This window comes from Ambystoma mexicanum, chromosome 6q, assembly GCF_040938575.1.
Source record: "Ambystoma mexicanum isolate Mex_15411 chromosome 6q, UKY_AmexF1_1, whole genome shotgun sequence".
Taxonomy (NCBI): Eukaryota; Metazoa; Chordata; class Amphibia; order Caudata; family Ambystomatidae; genus Ambystoma; species Ambystoma mexicanum.
Genome location: NC_090937.1, coordinates 1,310,681,311 through 1,310,708,269, shown reverse-complemented (window position 1 = coordinate 1,310,708,269; position 26,959 = coordinate 1,310,681,311).

Genomic DNA, 26,959 nt, shown 5'->3' with positions numbered 1-26,959 from the left:
GGTTATTAACCACTTGAGAGTTCGCAGCCACTGCTTTTTCTCACTGTGCCTTTCACAGATGGGAAATATCCATTTGCATATCAGTCTTTGTCCTGCTCAGGGGCAGTCCAGCACCGAAATGCAATGGCAATTCCAACCTGAACGAGAGTACCACCAGCAACCCCATACACGTGTTTCACCCTTGTTGGGGATCATCAGTGAGGTGAAGCTGATGCCTCTCTAAGCACAGTGAGAGGGAGACCACGTCTGGTTGCCCCCAGGAGACCTAGGGTTACCAATCCCAGGTTCCTTGAAATTTGGTTTACAAAGGTAGCGGGCGCCCCTCTCTCGATAGAACAAGGCGTGATAACCTGTTCAGTGGTTATTAACCACTTGAGAGTTCGCAGCCACTGCTTTTTCTCACTGTGCCTTTCACAGATGGGAAATATCCATTTGCATATCAGTCTTTGTCCTGCTCAGGGGCAGTCCAGCACCGAAATGCAATGGCAATTCCAACCTGAACGAGAGTACCACCAGCAACCCCATACACGTGTTTCACCCTTGTTGGGGATCATCAGTGAGGTGAAGCTGATGCCTCTCTAAGCACAGTGAGAGGGAGACCACGTCTGGTTGCCCCCAGGAGACCTAGGGTTACCAATCCCAGGTTCCTTGAAATTTGGTTTACAAAGGTAGCGGGCGCCCCTCTCTCGATAGAACAAGGCGTGATAACCTGTTCAGTGGTTATTAACCACTTGAGAGTTCGCAGCCACCGCTTTTTCTCACTGTGCCTTTCACAGATGGGAAATATCCATTTGCATATCAGTCTTTGTCCTGCTCAGGGGCAGTCCAGCACCGAAATGCAATGGCAATTCCAACCTGAACGAGAGTACCACCAGCAACCCCATACACGTGTTTCACCCTTGTTGGGGATCATCAGTGAGGTGAAGCTGATGCCTCTCTAAGCACAGTGAGAGGGAGACCACGTCTGGTTGCCCCCAGGAGACCTAGGGTTACCAATCCCAGGTTCCTTGAAATTTGGTTTACAAAGGTAGCGGGCGCCCCTCTCTCGATAGAACAAGGCGTGATAACCTGTTCAGTGGTTATTAACCACTTGAGAGTTCGCAGCCACTGCTTTTTCTCACTGTGCCTTTCACAGATGGGAAATATCCATTTGCATATCAGTCTTTGTCCTGCTCAGGGGCAGTCCAGCACCGAAATGCAATGGCAATTCCAACCTGAACGAGAGTACCACCAGCAACCCCATACACGTGTTTCACCCTTGTTGGGGATCATCAGTGAGGTGAAGCTGATGCCTCTCTAAGCACAGTGAGAGGGAGACCACGTCTGGTTGCCCCCAGGAGACCTAGGGTTACCAATCCCAGGTTCCTTGAAATTTGGTTTACAAAGGTAGCGGGCGCCCCTCTCTCGATAGAACAAGGCGTGATAACCTGTTCAGTGGTTATTAACCACTTGAGAGTTCGCAGCCACTGCTTTTTCTCACTGTGCCTTTCACAGATGGGAAATATCCATTTGCATATCAGTCTTTGTCCTGCTCAGGGGCAGTCCAGCACCGAAATGCAATGGCAATTCCAACCTGAACGAGAGTACCACCAGCAACCCCATACACGTGTTTCACCCTTGTTGGGGATCATCAGTGAGGTGAAGCTGATGCCTCTCTAAGCACAGTGAGAGGGAGACCACGTCTGGTTGCCCCCAGGAGACCTAGGGTTACCAATCCCAGGTTCCTTGAAATTTGGTTTACAAAGGTAGCGGGCGCCCCTCTCTCGATAGAACAAGGCGTGATAACCTGTTCAGTGGTTATTAACCACTTGAGAGTTCGCAGCCACTGCTTTTTCTCACTGTGCCTTTCACAGATGGGAAATATCCATTTGCATATCAGTCTTTGTCCTGCTCAGGGGCAGTCCAGCACCGAAATGCAATGGCAATTCCAACCTGAACGAGAGTACCACCAGCAACCCCATACACGTGTTTCACCCTTGTTGGGGATCATCAGTGAGGTGAAGCTGATGCCTCTCTAAGCACAGTGAGAGGGAGACCACGTCTGGTTGCCCCCAGGAGACCTAGGGTTACCAATCCCAGGTTCCTTGAAATTTGGTTTACAAAGGTAGCGGGCGCCCCTCTCTCGATAGAACAAGGCGTGATAACCTGTTCAGTGGTTATTAACCACTTGAGAGTTCGCAGCCACTGCTTTTTCTCACTGTGCCTTTCACAGATGGGAAATATCACTGTGCTTAGAGAGGCATCAGCTTCACCTCACTGATGATCCCCAACAAGGGTGAAACACGTGTATGGGGTTGCTGGTGGTACTCTCGTTCAGATTGGAATTGCCATTGTATTTCGGTGCTGGACTGCCCCTGGGCAGGACAAAGACTGATATGCAAATGGATATTTCCCATCTGTGAAAGGCACAGTGAGTAAAAGCAGTGGCTGCGAACTCTCAAGTGGTTAATAACCACTGAACAGGTTATCATGTCTGTTCTTGCGAGAGAGGGGCGCCCGCTACCTTTGTAAAACTATTTGTTAAGGAACCTGGGATTGGTAACCCTAGGTCTCCTGGGGGCAACCAGACGTGGTCTCCCTCTCACTGTGCTTAGAGAGGCATCAGCTTCACCTCACTGATGATCCCCAACAAGGGTGAAACACGTGTATGGGGTTGCTGGTGGTACTCTCGTTCAGATTGGAATTGCCATTGTATTTCGGTGCTGGACTGCCCCTGGGCAGGACAAAGACTGATATGCAAATGGATATTTCCCATCTGTGAAAGGCACAGTGAGTAAAAGCAGTGGCTGCGAACTCTCAAGTGGTTAATAACCACTGAACAGGTTATCATGTCTGTTCTTGCGAGAGAGGGGCGCCCGCTACCTTTGTAAAACTATTTGTTAAGGAACCTGGGATTGGTAACCCTAGGTCTCCTGGGGGCAACCAGACGTGGTCTCCCTCTCACTGTGCTTAGAGAGGCATCAGCTTCACCTCACTGATGATCCCCAACAAGGGTGAAACACGTGTATGGGGTTGCTGGTGGTACTCTCGTTCAGATTGGAATTGCCATTGTATTTCGGTGCTGGACTGCCCCTGGGCAGGACAAAGACTGATATGCAAATGGATATTTCCCATCTGTGAAAGGCACAGTGAGTAAAAGCAGTGGCTGCGAACTCTCAAGTGGTTAATAACCACTGAACAGGTTATCATGTCTGTTCTTGCGAGAGAGGGGCGCCCGCTACCTTTGTAAAACTATTTGTTAAGGAACCTGGGATTGGTAACCCTAGGTCTCCTGGGGGCAACCAGACGTGGTCTCCCTCTCACTGTGCTTAGAGAGGCATCAGCTTCACCTCACTGATGATCCCCAACAAGGGTGAAACACGTGTATGGGGTTGCTGGTGGTACTCTCGTTCAGATTGGAATTGCCATTGTATTTCGGTGCTGGACTGCCCCTGGGCAGGACAAAGACTGATATGCAAATGGATATTTCCCATCTGTGAAAGGCACAGTGAGTAAAAGCAGTGGCTGCGAACTCTCAAGTGGTTAATAACCACTGAACAGGTTATCATGTCTGTTCTTGCGAGAGAGGGGCGCCCGCTACCTTTGTAAAACTATTTGTTAAGGAACCTGGGATTGGTAACCCTAGGTCTCCTGGGGGCAACCAGACGTGGTCTCCCTCTCACTGTGCTTAGAGAGGCATCAGCTTCACCTCACTGATGATCCCCAACAAGGGTGAAACACGTGTATGGGGTTGCTGGTGGTACTCTCGTTCAGATTGGAATTGCCATTGTATTTCGGTGCTGGACTGCCCCTGGGCAGGACAAAGACTGATATGCAAATGGATATTTCCCATCTGTGAAAGGCACAGTGAGTAAAAGCAGTGGCTGCGAACTCTCAAGTGGTTAATAACCACTGAACAGGTTATCATGTCTGTTCTTGCGAGAGAGGGGCGCCCGCTACCTTTGTAAAACTATTTGTTAAGGAACCTGGGATTGGTAACCCTAGGTCTCCTGGGGGCAACCAGACGTGGTCTCCCTCTCACTGTGCTTAGAGAGGCATCAGCTTCACCTCACTGATGATCCCCAACAAGGGTGAAACACGTGTATGGGGTTGCTGGTGGTACTCTCGTTCAGATTGGAATTGCCATTGTATTTCGGTGCTGGACTGCCCCTGGGCAGGACAAAGACTGATATGCAAATGGATATTTCCCATCTGTGAAAGGCACAGTGAGTAAAAGCAGTGGCTGCGAACTCTCAAGTGGTTAATAACCACTGAACAGGTTATCATGTCTGTTCTTGCGAGAGAGGGGCGCCCGCTACCTTTGTAAAACTATTTGTTAAGGAACCTGGGATTGGTAACCCTAGGTCTCCTGGGGGCAACCAGACGTGGTCTCCCTCTCACTGTGCTTAGAGAGGCATCAGCTTCACCTCACTGATGATCCCCAACAAGGGTGAAACACGTGTATGGGGTTGCTGGTGGTACTCTCGTTCAGATTGGAATTGCCATTGTATTTCGGTGCTGGACTGCCCCTGGGCAGGACAAAGACTGATATGCAAATGGATATTTCCCATCTGTGAAAGGCACAGTGAGTAAAAGCAGTGGCTGCGAACTCTCAAGTGGTTAATAACCACTGAACAGGTTATCATGTCTGTTCTTGCGAGAGAGGGGCGCCCGCTACCTTTGTAAAACATCATTTTGTAGGAGCTTAATATTCAGGTCTCCGCAGAGTATAATCACTTGGCTTGGGGCTTTCAACATTGATGTGTCAATTTCTTTAGCTATGTCATTCAAGTAAGATTCAGGAGAGAGGTAATTTCCATTCCAATATGTATTAATCACTAGTAGTTTGATATGTAGGCCATTTGAGACAATCGTAATTTCCAAGATCTGTAGGCCAGGGTTAGGATTTCGGTTGGTCATTACTTTTAGAGTGTTATTTAATTTTACCAGCATCAGTAGGCCTCCATAGGGTCTGCCCTTAGGTCCTTTTCTAGCCGGATTTAGGAACACCTCATAGTTTTCACAGATCAGCGTTTTCCTTAACCAGGTTTTCTGCAGGCATAATATTTCAAACTGACTTAAGTAATCATCTTCTCCTGATAACAGGTGCAGGAATCCACATGTGTTCCAGGAAGCACATTTTAGTCTCTTGTCTTCCTCCTTGCTCTTACTCTATTGCTCTTTTTTCCTAGATAGAGCTTCAGCCATGCACGACCAATCTTGCGGGTTTGCTTTATCTCCTTGTTTTATGCCCCTGCTCTTTGGATGGTCCTTCGAGTTGTCAATAGTAAATTGTAGCTTCTTTTTTTCATTTTGATGTAGTTCAGTTTCACTGCCCTTTGCCTTAGCAGTTAGATTGCAGCCCTTTTCTTTCGGTGGATTAAACTCTTGGTTAGAGGTTTTTAAAGACTTTTGGGCTATTTTTTTCATTTTTTTTCGGTTGACTTGTTCTCATAGGGGTCGGTCGACGTGTTTTTCTGTTCATGTAAGTATCTGGTCATTTTTCTTGTTTTGTTTTGTCCATCATCATAGGGGAGTTTGGAGGCCGGATCGTCTCTAACCTCATAGCCCATCAGTGCTATTTTGTCTCAGGCATCCAGCAACGATTCTTTAATTACTTGTGTTTTTAGATGTAATATCACCAGATCCATCTGATGTTCATTTATGAACTCCATTATACAGATGTCATCAGACATTATGTATCTTGTGGCAGGGATTTGCTGAAAGAGATTCATCACTGGTTCCCTGTTCAGGATAGGCTTCTTTTTGGTCCTTTCTAAATTTTCGAGGCTTATACTAAAGCTTGTTCCACCCTGTCCTTTGCTATGGTCTTTCAGTGGTTTTATCTTTGAATCATGTTGGATTGGTATCATAGTTCGTGGTTCGACCAACCTGATGTTTCTCATTGCCATTTCTCTTTCTTTTTTCTGGTGTTAGGGTCAGGTTTATTTTCATGTCATTTCGGCCCGATCTTCCTTTGAGGCTATTTTGTTTTTTTACTGCTTTTCTTTTCTCGTCCATCATTAGGAAACACGCCGTCTTCTTGGGGCTTGGAGTAAATGCTTTGTCCATTGCCAACTCGATTTTGGCTCCACCAGAGACTCACTCTTGTTTTTTCATTCTATTTGCTTCCTTTTCTTGTTGATTTCACGTCATTTTCCACCATATTTTGAACATTTTTTTCAATTTCTTCTCATTCGGAATTACTCAAGTTTCTCCAGTCTTCATCCATTGCATTTTCCTCAATTGTTTGTATTAGATCACTCAGATCAGCACCTGAGTCTTGTTCACAGACATCCTCGTCCACCAAGTCGATCTGCTGGGATCTTCCATCGCTGGCCCCACATAGTTCTCTTTTATCTTTGGATATAACCATTTCTCTGCGAGCTTTCTTTGCTTGTTGCTTGGGTTCGAAGGAAAGGGGCGACTTAATATTTCTTAAAAAGGGTCTCAAGTCGTTTAATTTCCTTTTTGCTGTTTGTTTTATATTTTTGCTCTTTTTCAGCTCTTTTTGAATACCCAAGGTTTGTTTTCCCTTTTTTAGCAGCAGTGGAAATTTTCATCGGGATGGATCCAGTCTTCTGGGGGGATTTAAGTAATTTCCATCCCCTTTATTAATCTCGCAATGGATTGGGTCAGAGCCATTTCTTTCTTTAAGGTTTCCCATAAGGGTAGCAGCATCCTGTTTTTTAAAGTGGTGGCGCACCCACTTACAGTCGTCCAGGACTGCTTCCATTGAGGCAGTCTTATCCATTGATTCCCTTCTTGCTAGATCACTAAGTCGGTTTTGCCATGAATGCGTTAATTCAGCCTCTTTGTCCATACGGTGCTCAATTTATTTCATGAAGGTTTCCACCTCCAATAGTTTTGATGTGGTCATTTGGTTGCCATTTTGTAGGTCTTCAAGAGACAAGTTGATACACTCGTAGAGTTTTAAGAAGGGTGCTACAGAGACAGTCAAAGCTTCCATATTTGTATTTTGAATGTGGGCCAGGGCGAGCCCATTTTCTTGAAAATCGCCTTCGTTACAATTTGGCCCCAGGCCCTTTGGCTTGTTAGTAGCCTCTGTTTGTGTATAAACAGTCTTTTTCAAGCTCTCAGGCTGTTTTAGTTCATCCACCATAATTAAACATAGGGTTTGAGGGGGAGTCTGCATTTGATCTGGCCTCGTTTTAAGTTTACTCAATGGAGATGAGGCAAGGATTTGATCATCCATTTCAGCAATCTTTTCCGTGATAAAGGAAAGGCTCTTGCGATTTTCTCTGGCAATCTTCCCATTTAAAGCTGTAAGGTCTTGCATTAACTTCTCCACTAGGAATGGGTTTGTTTATCTTTCCTGCCAATTTCCATTTTGATGGAAGTTCCCTGAATTAGGGACAGAGTTCCATACTTTTTCATTCTGTTCCATGTTTAAATTAGGTAGATTCAGAAAATGGGAATCCTTGGAGCCACATGGTACTGGCCGCTCTGAAAGTGCAGTGCTATAGTGCTTTGTAGAAGTTCCGAAAGGTGATTAGGGTGAGGCCAGGGCATCTTGGCCATGTTCATATAGGGTATCCCAAATCAAGGTTCCAGCATCATCCATAATAGGTGTTGTAGCCCAAGGCTCAGATAGAGCATCCCTCTTCTCACTCAGTCGACTCTCATTCGCCTCCTTGAGACCCTCTCTATTTGCCATTGAGGAGGAAGACTGCACTGAGTGAAAATCTTCGGCCTCCACAGCCATCTCAGACTCTGTTAGGTCCACTGGGGGCACTAGAAGGGCTGGGAAGGAGGCATCAGACGCTTCAGCCACAGGCTCGTCATTTTATCTTTCATCCGATCTAGTAGTTATTTGCGGTGCAGCACCTAAAGTGGGTTTATTTTCCCCTTCCCTTTTCTTTTCACATCACTTTGTCCACCATGGCAAGGGTTTGCTTGAGGCGGGGGTCCACTATCCTGGGGTGTCAAAGCAGTTGCAACAGATATTTCAGCCCCATGCAATTTCACTATATTTGGAAAAGTTGCTATAGTGCATTTGGGGGTCGCGGCCAGATATGCTGCCAGAGCCTGCACTGTAGTTAGCATGCACTGCCTTGCCTTGTTTTCCCGAGATGAAAGCTCTTTCTTGGCGAGGGATGCATCGAATCAACAAAGTCCAATTGCCCAACTTTCATGTAATTATTTTCAAGATCTGGGTTATAATCCTTATTGCCTATAGAATGTTTCTTGGGCATTGTGGTAAGGTGGAGGGGTAAGGCTTTCAGTCCCGATATCTCTCCATCGGGTAGGCTAGAAACATCCAAGGGGGCACAGCTTTCTAGCATTTGCTCCACCCTTGAGGGAGTGTTTTGTTGCTTAGGAGCTTCCTGCAGACGTTTGTGGGATGCAAACAGTAATCGCGATTGCCTTAGCAATTTACTTCTACTCTGAGGGTTCTGCTGCGGGTTCCAGTCATCGCTTTAGGGAGGTCCTCCGCCGGCATCATTGAAGCATCAGTCTTCATGAGGCTTCATCGGCATGCAGCTCCTCTAGGACAAATTCACCCGCGAAAACCCAGGAACACCTGGCAACACCACTAATGCACCACTTCCGCTCCGCTACCGGGGAGGGAAGGTGCTTTAAGTGGATACAGCAGTCACATGGCTCACATGGCTCATGGGCTCCTCCTCCAGTTAAGGGGCCAGTAATTTCTTTGTAGCTCCATCAGCGGTCTGGACACAGCAGCAGTCTTTTCTGCCCACTCACTGCACCGCTCTCAAAGCTTGCATCCCTTTTTTCTCTATAAAGTTTATAGCTGTTGCTTGGTCGATGCCATAGTGAGTTGTGAGGAGTTAGCCGGCGAGTGTTATGTGTTGGTGATGCTTTGATGACGCTAGAGTGGGTTGTGGCCCTTATGGTATGACATCATCATTTTATATTAAGCTGGCAGGGATTTTGATAAGCCTTTGAATAATTTGATATAAACTTTGAATCATTTTATATAAAGCTGGTGGGCATTTGAAAGCTTGATATTAGATTTAATAGAGCTGTAATATAAAGCGAGGCAGATGGGATGGTGTCACAACTTTATAACAGTTTTATAACAGATTTTATATAAACTTTATAGTGCTTTTCTAGGCACACCATTATTTTATAATGTGAAGGGCGGCTTGTGGTTATTTTAACACCAATAAAAGTTGAATTAAAATGATTTTACAAAGGTGTGGACACATGGGTGGGGCATGCCCGGGCATGTTTTGTTTATACTAGAATGAGCCGGGTCGGACATGCATCAAACATGTGACAAACATCAAACCCTTGAAAATATAGACAGGCAAAGCAGAACTAGGTTTCCTTTTTTCAAAACAGCTGAGTTGCATGGCCAGGGAATATATAGTTTATTATCGTTATAGTTGACAGAATGAAAATAAGAGTTTTTCAATTGAAAAGTGAAGATCTAATTTCAGGAGTGCACCTTTTGTCATTTTTAAAAACACAGTGTTCAGAAAAACACAGCCGCAGAACTTTAGGCAAACATGACCAGGCATGCTTGTTTATGAATGGTTATGAAACCATTGAAAACTGAGACAGAAATGTTGTAAGCTATTGCTTATGATTGTGTAAAATATAGTTATACAGTGACAAATTCTGTATATGCTAAACAGCCAAAAGTGTCTTTATAATAAAATACAGTGGCTAACACTGCTGTATTTGCTGGCAGGATCACACACACACACAAACACACAGCAGCTGGGCTTTACCTATGAAGCTTGCATCAGCTGACGGCACAGCCCATGTGCCCCTGGCTCAGTTATTTGTTGACTTACCCATCAGCTGCTACGTATTAAAATATTTGAAACCGACATCAGAATGCTGCAACCATACAATAAAGCCCTGAGGCGTGTAATGTGCTGGGTATGTCTAAACTGCATTTGAATTAGCCCATTCATTGTAAAGTCACCATAGCCCTGAGGCGGGTGTAATCTCCAGACGTCATATCCTGGGTGTGTCGAAACTGCATTTGAATGGGCCCCTTCATTGTAAAGTTAATCTCCAGATGTCAGGTGCAGGATGGGGGATGTTCTGATATGAGGGCTGGGGACTGTGTGGGGGCAGGCTGGGGGGCACTAACTGGATGTCTTTAAACCCATGCTTTGGAAGCCGGCCAGAATATCGCTGTGGATTTCGCAAGATTTGTACGTTCTGTGGGGCCCGGTTGGAACTAAAGACTCTCGCCATCTACAAGTCCTGTGATGGAAGAGGCCTCCTTTTTGAAAGAACAATAAGGTAAGATGTGTTTTATTTATTTATTTTATGTAGCCTTGTACAGGGATTTGAAAGGATTACTAATACATGGTAGCCTGTGTTTTAAAAGTGTACAATCTTGATACACTGTTTTAATCTAAAGAAGAGTATTTCAGGTGCTAGAAAGTGTTTCAAGGTGCAAACATGTGTTTGTGACTCTGCAGTTCTAAGTGTTTATAGCCCCAGCTATTTCATGTGCAATATAAACAAAATATATATTTGTTTTTGTGAGGACATGCCTGAATTAATTTGGGTTTCCTTTTTCAAACACACATGTTGATGTACTGCTTGTTAATATTTTTAAAGTTTGTTCTCGAATTTGGCATTGTGTATTTTGGTTATAGACTGTGAAAGCATGTGTACACAAGCTACATGAGGCACTGTGAAGTTGTCGACAGAACATGGGTTGATGTTAAACACCACAGCCCATGGGGATAATGTATTTTTGTTTAGTGAGGCAAACAGAGAATTGAAAACAAAAAGTTTGTTTATTCTTGGTGGGGACATGCTGGATTAACAGGCTGAAGTGCGCTTTAACGGTGGCAGGCGAGGGTTAAGTTACATGCAAAACTGTCTCAGGCAAGATAGCGTAATTTTATAATCTGCATTTTATGTTTATTTTAGGGCTGCTAGTGTTTAGGCCTCATCAGAGTTTTTAGAGAGCTTGTTTATGAAGCTCTTGGCAGTGGGGACATTCTATGTGTAAAATGAAAACGCATATATTTAAGTATTTAGAAAGTGCACAACACTCTTCGTTCTAGGAAAGCAGTTGGTTTTGCAATTATTGAAGACTGACAAAGCGAATAATCATGGTCTTTATATAGGCATACTGAAGCAGAAATGTATTCTGAAATAGTGTTTATACCAAATATATTCTCTGCAAGTTTTGAGATGGGCTGTGCTTACAGCCAGCATTCTACAATAATGTATTCAACTATGCACAGTGCCCGCCTGGAGAACATCATTTATCAAAGGGGTTCTAAAGGTCTCATTGGTTGTGCTGCCATCAGTGACAGCACAACCATCAGGGCCTACCAGTGTTAGTGGCTCTGTGTCCGATATGTGTTCCAACTGGCCCTGCTGTTTGTGCTGGCCAGGATCGTTGTGTGGGTGTTGTTGTGTTGTTTTCTTAATTGTGTGTCATGATTTTAAAAAGTATTGCTGCCATATTAACGCTTTTGTGGTCCTACCAGGGTTATTGGCTCGGTGTCCGATATGTTTTCCGACCCGCCCAGCTGGTTGTGTGGGTCCGGATGGTTGTGTGAGCGATGTTGTGTTGTTTTCATAATTGTGTGTCATGATTTAAAAAAAATCCCTGCAATATTGATGCTTTTGCCAATGTGTCACAGATCAAACTGGTAGTTGAAAATGATTAAGGTCGCCGAGATTCAGGATGTTATATTTTGGCTCAGGGTGTAAATATTAATATTATAAAAGTTCTGATTTTATATTTTGTTAGTTTGTGGAAATGGCTCTCAACAATTGAATGTTGCAACAGGCCGCTTCTGAAAAAACAGCCTGCAGCGGTGGACAACTTGTGGATGTTGGAATGGCGCAGCCTGTTGTATCTGGATCAACAAACCTTGGATGTTTCAACAACCCAGGAATGGAGCCACTGTTTTTGTTACAGCAGCAGCAAGGGTCGATGGATTTGGGGGCCCTGCTGCCATAGAGCTTTTTTTGTAAATTCATCACTGGGCCTGGATGGCTTTGGAGTCATTGTAATGCCCGATGGAATATTCGGCCTAGTAAGTGATATAAATGTCTTCAAGGGGCAGTCTGCTTTCTGTGGATCAGCAGATTCTGAATGTTTTGAGAGAACTGGAATGGGTTTTCTTGTCTCTACTGGATCTCTTGCGGGCATTGGGATGAGGCCTGATTTGCCTGGATCAACAGGGGTTATACACCAGAGGAGTTGCTGCTACCAAGATATCTAGCGCTGAGTTTTGACAACCAGCGCTACAGAATGTGAGGGGCTGAGGATGGGTCATCTTGGCTACTGATCGCAAGGGCCCAAGGAAGGTCTGGGGGGTCCGTACGATTGAAGTTGTTATTTTTTTGATTCATCAATGGGATATATTTGTTGTTGTTCATCATCACGGGCCCAAGGAATGTCTGGGGGGTCCCCAAACCTGGAGTTGTTCTTTTTTGTTTTTGATTAATCCAGAGAAGCCAGAGGAATGCCTGTGGGGCCCCAAAACGTGGAGTTGTTCTTTTTTTGTTTTTGATTCATCAAAAGGGGCCCAATGAGTTTTTGGGGGGCCCTGATGATTGTGGTTGTTCTTATGATTTATTAATGGGTTGTTGGATTGCCCGAGGCCCCAACAAGCAGGGCTGTTCTATTTTTTGAAAACAGGTATCATGACACGCCTAACAAATGACAACCCAATGTTCTTTTTACAGGGCTGATGGATGGGTTGCTATATGGTGAATGATTTATTATAACTTGTAAAGCTATGTTGTTTGTGATATATACTGTGTGTGTTTTATACAGTTTTCAAGAGGTATATTGTATTATGTTTTTGTTTACATCTTCTAGGTGAGGTAGAGAATGACAATTCATTGTAAGTTTCTATGCAGCCCTTAAATGGTAAATAGAGATGCACAGATACAGTCATGTTTTGTATCAACTTCTAGAAGGTTGAAAAGCTAAATGTCCGTTATTATTTAACCTCCCAGGGGCACTCACACTTAGACATCTGTACATGTTTTGTTAATGCTCAAGTATCTGTCACTATGAAAATTCTAAAGACCTGTAGCGTCCTGTTCGCTATTAACACAACAGCTAAACTTGTTGAATTGTTTTGAAGCATGTTTCGCTAAAGTAGCTAAGAGTGACATTTAGATGGCCCATTGTAGAAATGAACACTAATCTAGAGTGTTAAAGTATATAACTTTTTAGCACTGCCTATGGGGCAAAAGGCAAAAGAAATGCCTGGTGCTACGGGGCCTTTTCAATTATGAATCACTGTTTGTGGCGCTGAAGCTTATGAGATAGAACAAATCAAAAGGTTAAAATGTACAACCGGTAGTTCATTGCTGGTAGGAAAAAAATGTCATTTAAGGCAGGTTCTGATGTATTTAGCAAAATAGAGTAACAGCGTGGTTGTGGTGTGACTTTACTACCGACAAGGCTGTCACATTCTTTATAGTATGTTTTCAATATTGAGATTATAAAAATCACTTTGTATTCTCAGCCATTGTCTGTGAATATACTTATGTCAGGCTGTGCAGTTATTAAACAGCTATTTTTCTTAACATCCGTTGGCAGCAACTCATGGAATGATCATATTTTAAATCTGATAATGTTGACTCACATCATAGCATTTGGTGACTTATTTTTAAGTGTTCTACAGATGCATCATACAACACCAACTGGGCTAGAGGCTAATAATAAAATGTAAAAATGCATTATATGCTGTGACTGGTGATCTTTGAGTAAGAGTTAACATGTGTTTAACAGGCAGTGGTTCTATGTATAAGACCAGTCGGGGCATGCTTCGAGTTAACACATAGCATAGCTCAAACCAACCCCCAACAGAATGGGGAAAATTCTCATAAATCAGATGTGGAACCCCAATTTAATCAAAATGATAAGAAATTACAGAGCATTGTGCAAGGTGTAAAACCCTACTGTAAAAAGAAGCAGATTTTACAATATATGGTTCAAAGCACTTTTGAAAACACGGAAGGTGCTATTTTGACATGACTAAAGCATCTGAGGGGTGATACTAGCACCTTAGCGGCAGAAAGTTATGAGTAGCAACTAATGACTCATTGCAAAACCCATACTAGAAAACAAAAAAATGCTCAAGAGCAAGCCCACACAGCCCGCTGCTCTGGGAGAGTTAGTCAAATTAAAAACACAGACAGTGTCAGAGTCCTTGTTACAGAGAAAGCAATTGTTCAAAATGGTGGCAGCCATCTGTTTCGACAAAGCTCTAAAAACAGGAGACAAAACTTAAAATGGGTTATTTTTCGAGCTCAGAGACAATGCCAATTTAAAATCTTGAAAAAACCCTGTTTGGTTATATGCAGGTGTGATCGAGCTACCACACTGCATGTATCAATGCCCCAGACACTGGATGCCCCAGTTTATTTGGCATGGGTGCAAACTTATCAAAGAAGTTATAAAACATTTGCGGCCATGGAGCAATATGAGGAATTTAGATTAATAAACTTGGCCCACTTACTCTCTCTAGGTCACGGAATAACGGTTATAACGGAGGCTGTGGAAACAGTAGTCTGGCAAATATTGGAAACTGTTGGTCCCAATGATTTCAGTCAAATAAGAATGTAATAAAATTGAGGTTTAAACGGACCCTTGTTTATAAGGCAATCACATTGTGATACTTTTTGCATTTTGCAGTTTTTGGAAAACTTCTGCAGAGTAAGACTGAGATTTTGGCCACTGAAAATCATCACGTTAGTTGTCAGGCCATGGTTCGGTCGTGCTTATAAGCCTTTGAGCAAGATTATGCACAGCTGCATCATAAAATCTGTGGGATATTTTTACCCATTCCGATATGCCCCAATGCACCACTTTACAAATGGGGAAAGAAACAGCCAAAAATGGATGCGCTAACCCCTGTGTGCGCAAAAATCTGCAAAACAGCGTGTGGGTCACAACCACAAAAGGCTGCACTCCCCTGCCACACACAGTCAAAGTGGGAGTGAAAACAGAATTCTCACTGCAGGAGCATGCCAGTGGGTGCTGTTATTACATTTAACATTTAACATGAAGCAACGCCACAGAATTTGGCTAAAAAACGAAAATGCTTTTTAAAATGCAGCTTTGCAACCTTCAAAGTGCTGTTTTGGTGCTAGATCCATTCATTTTCCAGTGAAGCATTGAAATTAAAAGGGTACTGAAATTACAGATCATCCAGGTGGCTCAGAGGAGATGATAGCATCTAAGAAATGTATCTCATGAAAAACCAGCCCAGCAACATTTGTATTCAGTTCCACAGGAAAAATGCAGCTAAAAATGGCAACATGTAACAATTTCAGCTGTGCAGAGAGAACTCCAAGCAAAGGCTGGATACATACATCCAGACTGCAAACAAATCCCAGCACTTAAGGGAAGAAATGGTGCTGAATAAAATGTATGTGCTGCAGAGAAAAAGCTGATGTAAAGGACTCCGTTGTATGTGCTTTTTCAGGAAGGAAGTACAAAATCGCCTGTTTATAAGCATGTTTTTGTGAAAGGCCTAATTCTTTAAATGTCAAAATCCACCTATAAACTGTGTTCATTTATATGTTTTAATGAATGATGTAGGTAACTTAAAGTCAAAACCCAGTCTTGAGTTAATTAAATATTTAATTCTGAGCTGACAGCCTCAGCCTGGGAATTGTTGACACCTCACTACTGGCAGGAAAGGATTAATTGCTGCTGGGAGGTTTTCGCATACTCCTGACAAAGAGCTCATCAGACTTTTGTCTGGGACTCGGCTAAAGACAATGTCAGGCTTGAACACTCATTCCTACAGGGGAGGGGGAGGAAACTTCCCTCTCAAGGAGGAGGACCCCCCACCCTGATCAAAGGAATTTGACAGCTGTTGCCAATTGAAAGAAAAGTAAAAAAACTGCTAAGGATTTTTGGTGGTTAAATGCCTATTTGTAATTAAGCTTTAAAAACCTTTAACTTTGCCACATGAAGGAGGATAAACCTAAAAGTTGGTGGTTGTAAATCTAATGTTATGCTCTTTCTTTGAAGCCATGATTGAAACTGGTACTGCAAAAGGGACAAAAGTTATAAAGAAACACTAATTGCGCCAAGACTATTAAAGCTGCAAATCTAATATTGTATAACCGTTTTCTAGGGGTGATTGCACAGATATGTTCTGTGTTAGAAATTATTATGTGAAATCTTTATGATTAAAATTGACAAAATTCCACAGAAAGACAAAGCCAGCTCTCAATGACGTAGGAGTTGGATGTAAGTGTAACCCATAAAATATGTAATGCATGCGTCTGATTTTATTAGAGGGCATAAGTATAGAAATGTGTATTTGTGGGAAAGTTACATTTTGGTCTAAATCACTGTGGGTGTTTCCCAAGGCACATCATAAATATGACAGCCCTTTCTGTCTTCCAACCAGAACAAAGCAAGTGCCTTTGACCTATCACAGCATTGTGAGTGTGGATTGTAAGTCGGCCCCAACCATAAACTTAGTGATGTCACTTGGCATGATAAATAAGGGAACCTCACAACACTCAGACATACACTGATTCCTGACTCCATCCTGATGTCCGTGTGATGCTGTGTTCCTGACTTCTTCATCTTGCAGCTGATTCCAGACTACTTTGCAAAACCAAGGCCTCAGAATTTGCTGAACTCTTTTCAGCTAGGCCCAAATCCTGAACCATCCCAAACTTCAGGGAAATTATTCTAATCCAGTCTGGCTTGCTACCATTTATGCTTGCCTGCTGAAACTCGCCATCCCACCGATCTACAGTGTCCAGGGACCAGAAGGCCCAATCCAATCCAGTCTGAGGTGCCAGTCCAATTGACCAGAACCGCCCAGCTGACTATCCCACCAGAAGTGCCTTGCTGTCTGTAGACCCGATCCGTGATGACCAGAACCTGGCGGTCCAATCTTAATTTACAGTGGACTGTAAGTATAAATAAGAATCCTAGTAACCCATAGTATATTTATTTGTCCTATCCCAAGCTATAACCCATCCTCTCTTTAACTTAAGAACTTGTAATAGTGTCACACCATTCTTGAAACCTTGCTTTGATTCCTTGTGCTAGTGATAATTTCTTGAAAATCCTTTTGTATTGTGAAATCCCACACCCTTAAAATCATCCCACGGGTAATCCAACTGAGTCCTCCAAGGCCGACATGGAGGTGCTGGGGTTGGTTTCCGCAGACCACTCTGGTGCTTACTGTGTTTCAAACTTATAACCAGCCTGAATACTCTAGTTTAGAGCATAATTGTCATTGTAAAAACTGATTTCTCCTTTCATTTTCGCGGCCTTTATTTTCAAAAATGCCTCCCATTCAAACTTGCATAACTTCCTCAATTTTATAGCTAGAGACTTAATTTTAACTCCGAGTTAAACCTAAGACCTGTAGCTACATCCACAACTAAATACTGTATCCCAAAACAGTGCCTTTTACCTGTTGTTATTAAAAATCGCATAGCAAAAATGAGGCGGGAATTCACATTTTTGCAAAGGTTTTCCACTTGTCTTTTCCCATTCAATGTATTCCAAACTTCCATTCTGATTCTAAGTGTGTATTGTTGCTCATATTGCAGGTAATGTTTGTTAGGACCTGTTCAGGTTGCTCTCATAGGAATTTATATCAATTTAAGGATTTTTGTACACTTTTCATTGTTTCACAAAGCCATTTTCAACTGTCATTTTAAGAGTGTAAATGTTCCAAAAACGTTTTCCCTCTTGTTTGGGGAGGGAAGATTGCATTCAAACCCTATACACTGTTCTTTATTCCTGAATACCTGTTGCTTACTTACATCTGTGTGAATTTAGGACTTTGCAGGGGCTAACCTTAACTTAAACGCTATCTTTTCAATAAGCCAAAACTGTTCTTTTCTCTGCGTTTTACATTCTGTGTCGCTAAAAAGTGAATTCAATTGCCTTATTACCTTCTGATTTGTATTGTCACCACAATGGTGATTGCTGCCCCATATATTCAAACTTATGTGTGATTTGAATTTGAAATTATAAATAAATATTTACCTTTACCAACAAGCCTGATTCCTGGTCCAGTGTGACCTGGGGGGTATTTTGAGAAGGGTGTGTTATGAGTGATATATCACTCAGAATATTGAACCTATAGATACAATAATAAGTATTTAATTGGTGCATTACATGCTAGGTGAGACCCGGGTGTATAGCCTGATTGAAATCCTTAACAAATCTAAAGGCTGTTGGTTATAAAATTTCAATAACAGGCCCTTAAATCTATGCCTGGCATCAAGTCTTATAGATTAAATCGAACCGCGAGGCATAACAGACGCCGATATACATGCAAAGGCTTTGCAAGGTCACAAAGAGTTAAAACTACAAACAGACACTCCGGTAGGGTTTGGAAAACTGAATCTCTTTGAGGAGTATTTTAATACACCCATCAAGATAATCTATTTTAACGAGGTGTGGCGATATTTTCCGCAAACGACTAAAACAGCCAAAAACACTTTGTGTGTTTTACACTACGACGACCATTTCTATGGTATATGCAATCTAAACAGTTTCCTCTGATGATTATTATAAACATCAGGGGCGGCTGTTGGCAAAATTATGTCTTAATTCTTTGTGGGATAAGTTTGTGCAAAGAGTTAATTTACCCAACACATCCATCATCACAGACCTTGATATGCTTCAAGCCTATCTATTTGATCAATCTTATGCCATGAGAAGCAACATGTTTGTAGATGATGAAATGGCTTGTCTGTGCTGGCGCTATGCTGTGGAATACCCAACAAGTTCATACAACACACATTTTTGTGAGCCGCCCTGGGAATGTCAACCTGCCCATTGTCAATCCTCTAGGGAGAGAACACCAGAGTTAACTCCTGAAAAATACATAGTGGAGGTCTACCTGTTTGTCTGAGAATTTGGATATTTGCATCTGTATGTTTATTTTTTCTATTACATTAAATGTTTTTACACATGTATTTTTCCATTCTGTATTAAGTATATATTTTTTATAAACAAAATATTTTTACAATTCACAACGGAGTGCCTGAGATTTTGGATCTTTGCATCTGTATGTTTATTTTTTTCTATTACATTAAATGTTTTCACACATGTATTTTTCCTTTCTGTATTAAGTAGATATATGTTTATAAATAAAATATTTTTACAATTCACAACAGAATGTCTGAGATTTTGGATCTTTGCATCTGACTGTATATTTTTTTCTTTTACATTAAATGTTTTTACACATGTATTTTTCCTTTCTATATTAAGTATATCTTTTTATAAAATATTTTTACAATTCACAATGGAGTGTCTGAGATTTTAGATATTTGAATTTATATGTTTCTTTTTTCTATTACATTAAGGGGCCGATTCATGGAATATTCGTGCGCCAAAATCGGTGAGGCATGCGAGAAAAATCCAGCGCACGTGTATGAATCGCACGCACGCGATTCATGGAAGTCTGTGCACGGGTATTTCCTGGGAGCTGCACCGAAACTGCGATTCACGCACACATCACTGCGACATCCTTAACGCTGTACGCGATGCACACAGCAAAAGTGCACAATGTGTAGCGCACACACCAAAAAGGGGGTGGAACACGCGGAATGGGCAACAACACCTGAAAATGAGGACGTAACTGGGGAAGTACTGCTGGGAAATACATGGAACGCCCACACGCGTGTGAACAACATGAATTCATGGAATCGAATAGGGAAAAGCTGCACACACCAAAAGATATGCACAGGCGTAAACACGTCCAACTTAGGAATGCAGGTGGAAGCGGCCTGCGCAGTATAAAAGTGCATGCAAACAACAAACACGTATATACAGCTACGATGAATGTCCCATTTCTCGCAGCAGTGATCATGGGACACTGCAGGAGGAGGAGAATAGCCAGGCTCTGCATTTATTTGCCCAGGACCAGCCTTTTTGGGATGCCTATGGCAGGTATAGGTTTCCACCTCATATCATCCTAGACCTGGTCACTGAGTGGGAGGATGACCTCACATCAACCACCTTGTGCTCCCAAGCACTGAGCCCTTTGGAAAAGTGCTCAATGTCCTAACTTTTTTGGCCACTGGGTCATTTCAGCGGACAACTGCCACAGTTGGGGGTGTCTCACAGCCCACGCAGTCACGCTGCCTACACCAGGTGTTGGCAATCATGACTGCGCGCCCCTCAGTCCGCAGGCACATATACATGCCCAGAACACCCGCAGAAAGGCAGGCCGTGGTCCAAGACTTTTACAGGGTGGCACACTTCCCCAAAGTGCTCGGTGCCATAGATTGCACCCATGTGGCCCTACGTCCACCTAGGGCCACTGAGAACATCTACCGCAACCGCAAGCACTGGCTTTCCATGAACATACAGGTTGTGATAGCCATGGAATCATCACCTCTGTCTATGCAAACTATCCTGGGTCTACCCAGGACAGTTTCATATACAGAATGTCCGCCCTGAGCCGGGACCTGGAAGCTGGGAAGCATGGCGACACATGGCTCATTGGTGAGTACAAATGTCTGTGCGCATGCATGCATGTCACACACAGATAAATACACAAACCCAACTAATGACAACCATCATCACCTCCCCAGGGGACAGTGCCTACCCTCTGAGCACCCACAAGATGAAGCCAATACGGAACCCCACTACACCACCCCAGGTAAGATGCAACGCAGCCCATATTGCAACCAGGGCCATAGTGGAGCGCACATTCGGAGTGCTCAAGTCACGCTTCCGCTCCCTTGACCGCTCTGGCGGGCAGCTACTATATGTACCCCCAGTAGTGTGCAGGATCATTGTGGCAGCATGTGTCCTTCACAATGTTGCAACACGGCAGGGCGTACAGGTGGACATGGTGGTGCCCCCACATCCCCAACCACATGCACAGGTGCTGCTCATGGGAGGGGAAAGGGCATGTGGCGAGGCAGCCCGGACCCAGCTTGTGGCCACATTTTTCACCTAAACTCCCACCCCTGTGGAGTGCACACAGGCCTGGCACATACCAGGTAAAAATCTAGGATGACAAAGAGACAGTCAACTGTCACAACCTTACCACCCTGAGAATGTTTCCACGGAAGTGCTACATTGTGTGCATCCCTAGCTACTTAAACATAACCAATCCGGTGTGACCAAAAGGAACACATGCAAGGTGCATATCCCACCACCGCCCTGCAAAACAGGCCATGAAAATCACTGGGATGTCACCCAAAATCTCCCAACCCCCGTTAGCCTCGTTGGCCACACCATGACATGGCATGCCACAGCAAAAGAGCAAATCAAATACACAACACATGACAAATTAGTTACGAAGTGCCACGTGATAAATGGAAACAGGCCTGAGACAATCACACCTGACATGGAATCAGATGAAATGACTGACCAACAACCTCCCACACATACAAAGTCATACACATATTCATGCCACCAGTGGTACCATGAACAAAAGCCAGAATGCCTGTTGGCATGCACATTGGGCAATCCAAATACGCAAATCCCAAAACCGTGTGCTGTGTGTGTCCCCTGCAACACACCACTCAGCACACAGCACAGTGAGCGTCCATTGTGTTAGGGATACACCTTGAGCATCATATAAAAAAGGACAAGCAACTAAAATTACCCAGTGACGCATGTACACAGTCTGAAAATTGCAAGTGATCATGCGCTGCAGGGACACAGAATGGCAGAGAAGGCAATCTGTGTGCACGTGTGGGCATGGATGGGTGGTTGTATGTATGGTGGTGCATTGTGTAAGTGCGTGTGTCAGTAGGGACATGCGCTCAATACATGCATATGAAATGAAGTCACCTTCGTTGTCCTGTACAATTCACATGTGAAAATTTCCCATGTGGACACCCCAGTGTGTCAAACCACACCAATCCCCTGACACCTGAAAAGTAAACCCAACACAGGAACATCCATTGACCAGCCGAACACATCATATACATAGTACCCCACATTGACAATGTCAGACAGTGACCAATCACCAGGCCTCCAGATAAGGTGGGTACTAGGCATTTTTATGCATGAAAATCTTTTTATTTTCCTGGGTACATTTACACACAGGTTTAGAGCAGAGGGCAGTGCAAAGGTCAGGTTACTTGACAAAAACCAGAAGGCTTCTTTTGATGTTTATCTATATGGATGTAATTGCAAGCCACCTCTGAAACAGAATGTATTTTCCAGAAGCCTTTCAAAAAAATAAGCTGCACATTGCCATAAAAAGAATGGTTTCTTTCCATTCAGCTTCAGAAGCACTGTGCATGTTTTCCTAGAATTTTAGGATTGTATAACTAATGTGATGGAAAACTAAGTTGCAATTGAGAATTTATATTTTTTAACAAGTTATGCTTTTTTTCCAGTGAAAGCAAACCAGCATTGAACAATTGTATTTTTCAAAGTTCCGGTGTTATGTGCATAATCATGCCGAGGCAGATCATTTTTACACTTGTAATTTAATTTACACTGTAATTATAAAAACAGTGTGTAAAATGATGACTATGCAGAGTCTAGTTTACATCCATTCAACCTTGCAGTCAATGGGGTACATTACTATAAATGGTCAGTGGCAGCAGAGTCTTTGCTCAAGGGTGAGTGATTGCCATTACACTGATCAGAGGTGTTCTAGCCTCTCAAATCTTCAGGACTACAATTAAAACATCCAAAACCTGACTCTCAAGGAAGTTCAAGCGCTGTTCAAAAACAAGCAAATGAAAGTAACATTGGTAATTGAAATAGAACCTCAGCAAAACCTGTCCCTGTGATAATCCAGATAGGTATTTAACTTTATGTAGCACTTCATGAATGGCTGGTCATATATCTAGGCACTATACCTTAGTCGATATTCAGTTAACCAACCTCTGAAGGTTGTTAGCCAAAAAGATAGCTCAGCCGGTTGAGCACTTGTTGCTGCAATCTGTGCGTGATCTGTAGGTTGCAGATTCGAATCCCGGCAAGTCCAACTCAGCCTTTCATCCTTCCGAGGTCGATAAAGGATTACCGACTTTGGTTTGGTGGTCATTGTAATATATTCTACGCACAGCGCTTTGCCAAAAGAGCTATATAAATAACCATTTGACCACTAGATTAGATTTAGAATTTAGCATGCAGGCCTTGCCTCTCTGCACTGTTTTATCATAACACTGGCATACCATTAGGTAGCAATAGCTCTAGGAAATTAGGACTTTCATTACACATCAAAAGACAATTCTGCTATCGAATCTCAAAACACACAATACAATTCATGTTTGCTTTACTATATAATTGGCTAGTTTTTTGTGATTTCAACATTTTAATATATACAGGAGAGATCAAATGGCCAGAAATAATGAAGGGTGTATTCTGACACAATGCAGAAATCTGCCTCATAGTAATGATTTCCATACAGTTTTTGCACACGTCGGCTGGATGTCGCATACATTTTACTCTCTTGCAAAGGCGAAAAGTAATTTTTACTCTCTTAAAATCACATTTACTTTCAAAGTTTAAAAATAGAGAGTAAAATACTCCCACCACCAAAATCTTATCTGGAGCACTGCCAATCACTGTAGCCCAAGCGTACTGTCCGACAATAAAAGCCCCTTCCTCATTTCCTCATCACCTTGACCTTCAGAAGAACTGTCTCTGAGGTCAGTCGGCTTCTTCCTTCTAGTGTACCTGGCTTCAGGATCCCTCTTCCCCTTGGTTTTCATGTTCTTCCTTTCGTGTAAATAGGGTCTAGCTCCCTTAGAGGCCACCTTGACTGGTAAAAATACCAAATCGCAGAGAACTCCAAGGAGCCAAACCCCCAAACCAGGGAAAAAGCCTCAAGGCGCCAAAAAAACATGGAAGAGTCTCCAATAGATTACTTGAAGTTGTACAATATGGCCAAGAACATGCCCAAGCTGAATGAAAGAATAACTTCCAAGGTTGCACAGTTGTAGAATGGTTCAACAGGATGAGTGGGAACTTGAGTAGACAATAATCAATGCGGATGCCACAACTGATGGGTAGAGCTGAAACCCAATCAATCCTTGATAGTGTGAACGGAGAAAGGCAGAGACAGCACAAGTCTGGAAAGGCAGAGTGAATGTGAAATTGCCGGAAACAGCTGACAGCAAGTTAAGAGCCAGAACAGTTGAATAGCTTTGGTAAAAGGCTGAAGTCAACATAAGGGTATGGATGCAACAGTTGAAAGATAGGAGGAGCGAGAGAGAGAGAGAGAGAGAGAGAGATGCTGTGGTACAGAAGTGTAACAAGGCTAACTGAGGCAGCGTACAAGTACGCATAAACATCTGCCCGAGAGACGGGCGGACAGATCTGCAACAAGGACAGTAGCAGGAAGAAAAACAGGGGCCAAAGGCACCAGAGTGTGAAAAACGAGTAAAAGAGCTGTAGTCCAGTAGGAAAACTGCACCGTCACGCAGCAGCGAAGTCCAAGAGGGAAGACAAATACAACGTGCTGTCCAAACGGAACAGAGCGTAGAAGTAGTCTAGGCGGCCATCTCAGGTGAGGACTGGACTGTGAGTTGTGGTTCTTGGGTCACATTCCTAATGCTTCCACCTTTGCCACAATTCCCAGGGGCTGAACCTAACACGTGCCAACTTGACATTGTCACCACCCGGACCCCTCCCACCATCAGTGTGGCTTTGACAGCTAAAGGGTGCAGGCTATTGTCTACAGCATGAAGTGCATCAAGCACATACAGGCAAGAAATGAAAAAACATCACAATCAACTTCAATAAAAGTGCAGTTCAAAAATGTACTCACCAAAATTGATTGCAGAAATGCCGTGGAGAAAACATCCATAATCCCCACTAGGGGTGTATAAACAGGTAGTACAGCAGCCTGGCCACAGATATGACGAAAGCCCAATGCCCCTGTGTAATTTGCTGTCACACCGAACTATCCTTGCAAGCCCATGGAAAGGGGAAGCAGGAGTGGTAGATGTGTCAGGACCCCGAGCCACAAACACATACACGAGACAAGCTTGTATATGCCCAGCTGGAACACACAGTGGATGCATGAATGCACAAAAGACAAACAATATGATTTAAAAAAAAATAATGGCCACATATGACCCAGGGGAGGAGGGGCACCCAGGAGGGGGAGGTACAGGGTGCACCTCAACACCCACATGCGATGATGTTGAGATAAAAAAAAAAACTCCATGGGCTCAAAGCCTGCACGGCCCGACCTGTGTAGGAGATAAATCGTCGTCATACTCACCCTCTGGATGGAAATCAGAAGGTGGACGTGCCACAGTTGCCTGACCACACCTATCCGCAGCTTGCCCTTCGACGGCAGCAAGCATGCGGGTCTGGTAAGCCCGGTCCTGTGTGGCAATGGCACGTAGGTCAGCATGCAGTACCTCACGTGTTACGCGTGCTTCCTCTTGCAAGGTAGCATGTGTAACACAGAGTCCTGCCTGCATGGCCTCACATGACATCTGGAGCACCTCCCGGCATGCACTTAGCTCAGCCGAGGTGGTATCATCAAGCTGCTCCAACCTCTCTTCTGACCACTGCCCCTGGGACATGTTGAGCACACACAGATTAGATCTGAGGGATTGGTGATCATCCCTCAGGGCCTCCCTGTGTGCCTCTGCCTGAGCAGCAAGTGCCTCACACAGAGACACCATTTCAGCCCGGTGTGCCCTGTTTGAGGCCACCATGCCCAGCCTGAGTGAGCAGCATGTGGACTGTGCTGCCTGCTGCTGGAACTCCACCTGCCTATCAGGGGGGAACACGGATTGGGCCACACGTTCCATGCCTTGAGCGATCTTATCAATAGCTGCCCCCTGTTGCTGTGAACTGGCATACATGGATTGCTCCCACTCAGTATACCCCGGTGGCGCACAGCCACCGCGTTGCCGGACAATACAACTGCGGGACCCAAAGAGCCATGGTCCTTGCTGTATTAGCACCACCCGTGGCTGCAGGACTACATCCCTCCATTGACATGATGCCCCAGGCACATCAGCAACTGGTGTGGAGGGTGACCGTGCATCCAGAACCACCACAGGCGGATGTTTCAACACTGTCTGGCCCCTCAGTGCAGGTGTCGCGGACAGAAGATCAGATCAGGATCACTCCACGGCAACGAATGGCCATGATGCGCATCCAACTCAACATTGTGCTCAGAGTGAACCTCAGAGCTACACTGATTGCCAGCCCTGGACACGATGGTCTGGAGCACAAGTGCTCCAGACCAAGTGGGTTCTCGTGGTCTACCACCCCACATCCCCCACTTGTGCCGGGTTGCTGATGTAAAAGCAACCCCGTGTCTGGAATGACATCACCATCCTCTAGCTCCATTCATCACCTGTAACGTGAACAAAATAAACATGAGTAGACATGTCAGCAGCACATAACCCACACACACATAGACATCACATTGACACCCAACACATGAAGTAGACATGTCATACACAACTCAAATTCTGGCATGGATCCAGTGGCATTGATATGCAATGGTATCCCGAAAGCAGATATGGATGCATGTAAATTGCGAAGACTACACATGTACTGAATGTAGAATATCACCTCCATCACACACCACCTCTGGCAGGCACATATCACAGGCAGAAATGACAGATGGCAACAAAGAGATGGCACATAGCATAAGCATGTTTGAACAGCCAAATGGCCACAGCTGCAAGTGAATCAAAACACACGATGACACACGTAATATGCATGTACCCCTGCATCACTAAATCCTCATCAGCAATATAGCTTCATCCTTCTGAAGCTCGGCCCGTACCGGGCGTCATGGGCCCTGAAGACATAGTGAATGTCCCAAGCAAAGCAAGGGCCTACAACGAGGTATGAGGGACCATAACGCCAAGTACGGTCCAAGCTGCCGGTCCATGAAGCCTCCAGAACACCCTCCAGGGCCTGATTCAGCACTTTGTGCATTGAATGTGCCAAAAAACATTATTCAGTGTGTGAAATCACCATACCCAGGCTTCACCAGATTTGCTAAGTGTGCCTGGGCATACACGTACAGCACGACAGTGCACCTTCAGGATTGTGCCTGTTGAACATAACGGGCGCAATGCT